General features: G+C 42.1%; 1 non-coding gene across 1 annotated transcript; it reads right to left on the reverse strand.

Moving 5' to 3' along the window:
• Positions 1–5,487: 5,487 nt before the first annotated feature.
• LOC141650759 (small nucleolar RNA R71) lies at positions 5,488–5,594 on the reverse strand. Its single transcript, XR_012546775.1, has one exon. It is a non-coding gene; the product is annotated as a small nucleolar RNA R71 (small nucleolar RNA).
• Between the last annotated feature and the right edge of the window lie 406 nt (positions 5,595–6,000).

Consider the following 6,000-nt stretch of genomic DNA (forward strand, 5'->3'; position numbering starts at 1 on the left):
TAAAAAACATAATACTCACAAAAATATCCCCAAAAACACCAATGTGGGAACCATGGGAAAACACCAAAGGGTATTCACAGATCTGAAAATGTCATATGACACCGCTCTAGTGATACTAGCTTCAAAAGGACTACTACAACTAGGGATGGCAGTGGGTCGGGGACCCGACCCAGACCCTGAGGATCGGACCCTAATGGGTCGGGTATGGGCCTCATTTTTTCAGACCCAATGGGTATGGGCCGGGTATGGGTCTTAAGAAAATTTTTCGGTTCCGGGTCCGGGTTTAAGTTATGAGACCCATACCCGACCCTTAGACCCTTTATTAAAAAAAAAAAAAAAATCAAAATCTCAACTTTTCTGAATTCATATTGGCAGACCGTAGAAACCAAAGCAACTAAAGTCTCTTTCTCTTCCCTCGTCCCATAAAGTGATAAAACCCAACCAAACTCTTCTGACAATACTACCACTCCACCACTGACACAAAGAAACCACCACCACAGCACTAATACGCGACTGACAACCACCTCTCTAATAGGCGGCGACCGACAACCACCATTAACGACAACCATCGACAGTCAGATGGAGACGTCTCTCAAGTACGGTATTGATTTTAGGGTTCCGAGTTTGATTCTTTCACATGTATTTGGAGGTAAAATTAATTTAGGTCTTCTTTGTCTTTCTTAATCTCTTTGGTATGTATATTGGATTTGGTAGTGTACAATAGAGATTAATAAACTCATAATGTTAAACTAGTATGAATTTTTTTTTTAATATTATAAACCCCATAGCTGTTAATCTTGCTATTAAAGTGGCTGAAACTCGGACCCGCGGGTAGACCCAGACCCGCCCCTTACCCATAGGGTCCGGGTATGGGTCCTCAAATTTTAGACCCTTGCGGGTCTGGGTCGGGTACGGGTCCAAAGGGAAAATCTCGGGTCCGGGTCTGGGTGGACCCGACCCAGACCCTACCCATTGCCATCACTAACTACAACCCGTTGGTCCAACACCGGACCCACCTGGACACAAGAGAACCCATTTCTAGAACGGAAATGCCTATTGCCAATACCATCAAGGCAAAGGCCATGATACCGAAACTTGTTACAAGCTGAAGAATGCCATTCAAGATATGATCGAAGTTGGCAAAATCTTGGCCATACCTCGTAGTCAAGACAATCCTCTTGGATGTCTCATGTCAAGCAGCAAAGTTGAACGTTCTCAAAGGACATTCACTAATCTCGAAATAACTTATGCCGCAGCTCTTCAAAGACTTGTGACTGAAGGAAAGCGGCAACCAATTGGACCCACTCCAGATCCACCTGCCAATAAGAAAACCTGTTTCTGTGATGACAATATGTATTGCCAATATCATTAAGGAAAAGGTCATGACACTAAAACATGCTTCAAACTGAAACATGCTATTCAAGATATGATCGAGAGCCATGATCTGATTGTCTCATCCCTAAGCCAGCTAAGTGACGAAGACAACCCCAACGGGTGTCTCATTCTGCACGGACATGAAAGTCTCATAGACTATTGTCCCTCAATGGTCCCAAACAATGAGAATGAAGTGCTCAAGTGGGACAATGCCCAAGACAGAACATTCAAGCCGCACGATACTGAGAAGAAGACCTTCGAAGAGGAAAGTGATGATTAGGAGTCCGTGGCTGAGATCAAGTCAGAGTCCGAGTCCGAGTATTAGGCTTTCTCATATCTATCCTAGTGTCTGTTCTCTTATTCCTAAGTGACAATCATGGGCTATCCCGTGAGTCAAGCATGTTCTTCGAGTCTGTGTTAACCTCTTATTTATCTAAATAAAAGCACAATTTCCAGATCATATATTCTTTTTCTCTTCCTTTACCATTTCCCGTGACAACGAGAATTGATTTGAGAATTGATTTTAAAAAAATATGTTCCAATTCAGTATGAGTACACTGAAGTGATGTCCCAATCTGAACTGCAAAGGACCCAAAACTTCGTGTTCATTTTCTTTACCTATTCCATGTCTAGCAATAGAAACCTTACATTATGACCCGATTTAGAACGAGCTTTTTAAAAAGGGATTCTATGACGAACCCATATAACAAAGCCATAACATCTCCTTGTTCATGATCAATGACGGAAGGCAAGCCCATTCCCCACAAAAAACATCCCATAACGCCAACTTGCATCTTGCAAGAATGGCCGCCCATTCCTTAAAAAAAAAACACCCCAAAAACACAAACAAACATATAACAAAAACGTTTATCTAACCAGAAGAAAAAATCCAAAACCTTAAAGTAGTCTATCACTTCGATGCTCTTGGAGGGGGATCCATTAAACTACAGCTTCACAATGGTCGTGAATTTGATCGTGACCAAGTGCATGAATAATAGATAACAGTGACATGTCAAAACAATGACAACACATAAGGGACAAGCCACCTTCCCAATTTCCCAAAACAAAGGTCACATTCAGAAGACCTAACATCCCAAAGCTATTCACCCAACGCCAAAGCAAAAACCAAAACCAAAAAGGGATTCACCCAAAGGCCAAAGCCAAAGCCAAAAACCATTCACCCAAAGCCAAAGGAAAAGCAAAATGCCAAAGCCAAGGCCAAAGCCGAAGCCAAAGTCAAAATGTAATTCACCCAAAGCCAAAGTAAGAAGCTATTTACCCAAAGCCAAAGCCAAAGCCAAACCAAAAGAAAAAGGCCAAAACCAAAGACAAAACCAAAGCAAAAGGCAAAGCCAAAAGCTACTCACACAAGGCCAAGATCCAAGCGAAAATCAAAAGAAAATGAGACTGAAACCCTTTTCAAAAAGGCCAAAATCCAAAGAAAGTATCGGACCAAAATCCAGGACCTATAAGTTCAAAACACCAAACACCAAAATTCGAGACCAAAGAGCTAAAATAATGGCTCAAGACTAGCCAAATAACAACACACCCAACCTTTCTTCACCCCTAAATCCTTATTGAGACTATTACAGGGAGACCTATCTGAGATTTTGAGAATTTTCTCAAGCTTGTAACCATACCTTAATCATTAGGGTCCAAACATGAAAATCTGATCCCGCGTTATTTGCCAACCCTTTCGTGCTTGGTCCACATTAAACCTAAGACCCCATTTTACACCACATCACAAGCCGTAACCTACCAGCCTAAACACCACAAATACAAGCTCTAGATTTTTATCTGTCAAACAAGCCTCCTATTACCAAGATTCACATTCCAAATATCCAAGCCATTTTCCCCCTCACTCAGATACGGAGTCTTCAAATACTTTGCTTCCCGGAACCGGACATGCCCAATTCATTCTCAGGTCCACTTTTTAGTGTACTCACATGACAAGGAACATTTTCACAAATTATACCTCTTCGACTCACAATCGAGGAAAATTTCTCAAATCAATTTTTCGAGTCACCAAACGGAATTTACTGTCGTGACCTTCACACTTTAAGGTCCTAACAGCTAGCCTAGGCACACAGTAAGAACTACGATCTGGTTTGATTTCGCAACATGCGAATACATAGGCAGTCCTATTACAAGGACACAACCACAACCCCTTTCACACCTTCAATTTGCAATCCCTTTTTCACCCACACACAGCAAGGACTACGATCTAGTTTGATTTCGCAACACGCGAATACGTAGGCAGTCCTATTACAAGGATATAACCACAACCTTTTCACACCTTCAATTTGGAACCTTTTTTCACTCACACACATCAACAACTACGATATGGTTTGATTTTGCTTAACGCAAATACGTAAGCAGTTTTGTATCATGAACACAACCGCACACTCTTTTCACAACTTTTCAATTCCAAATATCAACTTTTAGTCCTCAATAAGCAGCTCAGAACTACTGCCTGGTTTGATTTCTCTTCATGTGAATACATAGGAAATCCCCTAACAAGGATACAACCATCCCTTTCAATCTATCACTCTCATAACCATCACTCTTATTACCTCACTCCTAGTCCATCACTTTTAATCCATCATTTTCAATCGCTTACAACAACCCCTTTCAATCTAATCATCACCATCAATCCTCAATCCAACCCACCCAGCTGCAAACTTAATCTTATACCTTTTTAATGGGGGCTCTTTCTTGAAGACGCCACCCAGTCTTCCTTTCCCAAAATTGTAATACCTGGATATTTTGGGACCTGAAAAGGAACCTTGAGATGCGTGAGAGGACCCTCAGGTTTGATGAGTCTAGTCGGGAGTGAAGTATAACTATAAAGTGGACCGAGTATAACCTATACTAGACTTAGTGGAGTTGTTATAATGTCCGCCTATAGAAGGGTCGTCTTAAAACTGTCATAACTTGAAATCTAGACATGGTATTGATGTGATTCTAATTAAGGGTGATAGCTTGTTCTCTTACGATTCCAATGGTAGGTGACACGCCCAAATGACCAAGAAACGAGTGAGATATGAATGTTTTACGAAAACTGGTCATTGTTGAGAACTGCGTTGTACTCGACCGAGTTAGGGTCACTCGATTGAGGGGACTCGGCACTCGACCGAGTGTTTGGCACTCGACCAAGTGGACTCGGCACTCGGGCGAGTGCACTCTGGTCAGACGGACTTTAAAACCCGCAAAACCCCTTCTCATATTTCATTTATATCTTCTTCCTTATCTCTCCAAACTCTCTCCCTTCTCTCTAAAACCCTCACAAACACCATATTAGGGGATTCAAACATGGATTATAGGATTTCTCACCTTCTCCTTTATCCTTTCACCTTGTGAGTTGAGATCTACACTTTTCACGGATATAAAAACTAGCCGTTGCCGGGGAGCACGGTTTTATTGCGTTTAGACTTGTCGATTTCTATCTTGTTTTCTTTTGTCTTGAGGAACACTTGTTCCTTAAGAGCGTTACTTATCATTTTATAGAGATTGTTGTCTTATGCCCAGGTCTTCTCGTAGTGGAGATTTGCTTTCACCGGATTCCGAGCCCGAGAAAACCTTTAGGAGAAGACGATGTTTTTGGAAAGAAGTGAAAGAAGCCGCTTCTCCCGTGCAAGTTGAAAGTGCTAGAAAGTCTTACTTAGATGATATTAAATCCCTTGAAGAAGAGGAGGTTTCTAGTTCATCATCTCCACCACCACCACCATCTCCAACCAAAAAGATGGTGAAAATTTCCGATCACTCCCAGCCCACCGCGGCTATGCTTCCGGCCGGTATTACAACGACTCAAATTACTGCGCCGGAATTCGAGATCAAGCCGGATTTCATTGGCCTTGTGGGGAGGAAGCAATTTGGGGAAGTCCTTTGGAGGATCCCAATTTGCATGTGCAAAACTTTTGCGATTATTGCTCCATGATTCGGCAAACGGGCGTCACTCAAGCCCAAATTAGGGAAATACTTTCCCCTTTCTCTTTGAAGTACAAGACAAAGTTATGGATCAATAGCCTTGATCGCACCGCCAAGGGAATCACAAATTGGGAGACATTGGCTCTTGCTTTCTATCAAAAGTTTTTTCCACCGGAGAAAACTCGCACCTTGAGGAGCCAAATCACCGGATTCCGTCAACAAGCTCTTGAGAGCTTATATGAAGCTTGGGATAGGTACAAGAAGTTGCAAAGGCAATGCCCACATCATGGGTTGGATGCTTGGTTCCTAGCTATAACATTCTACAATGGATGTTGTGCCGAATCCCGAAGGATTCTTGATTCCGTCAACAATAGGCGGTTTGATCAAATTGACACCGATATTGCTCATACCACAATTGAATCTATGGTGATCTATGATGCGCAATATATCAATTCCCGAAGTGTGCCACTCAAGGGTAAAGAGGAATCTTCCGACAATCCCGTTTTGTTAGCTCAAATTGCCTTACTCCAACAACAACGGGCGGAACGAGATGTTAGGGATTCTCTTCAAAAACTCAATGTTGTGTCCTCTACTAGTCAAATAATTTTTTTGTGAAGGTTGCGGGGTTGCGGATCATTATGCCGCTCATTGCCAAGCTACTATGGAGGAGGTATGCGCTTATCAAACTGTTAGACAAAA

This window comes from Silene latifolia, chromosome 3 (assembly GCF_048544455.1).
Source record: "Silene latifolia isolate original U9 population chromosome 3, ASM4854445v1, whole genome shotgun sequence".
Classification (NCBI taxonomy): Eukaryota; Viridiplantae; Streptophyta; class Magnoliopsida; order Caryophyllales; family Caryophyllaceae; genus Silene; species Silene latifolia.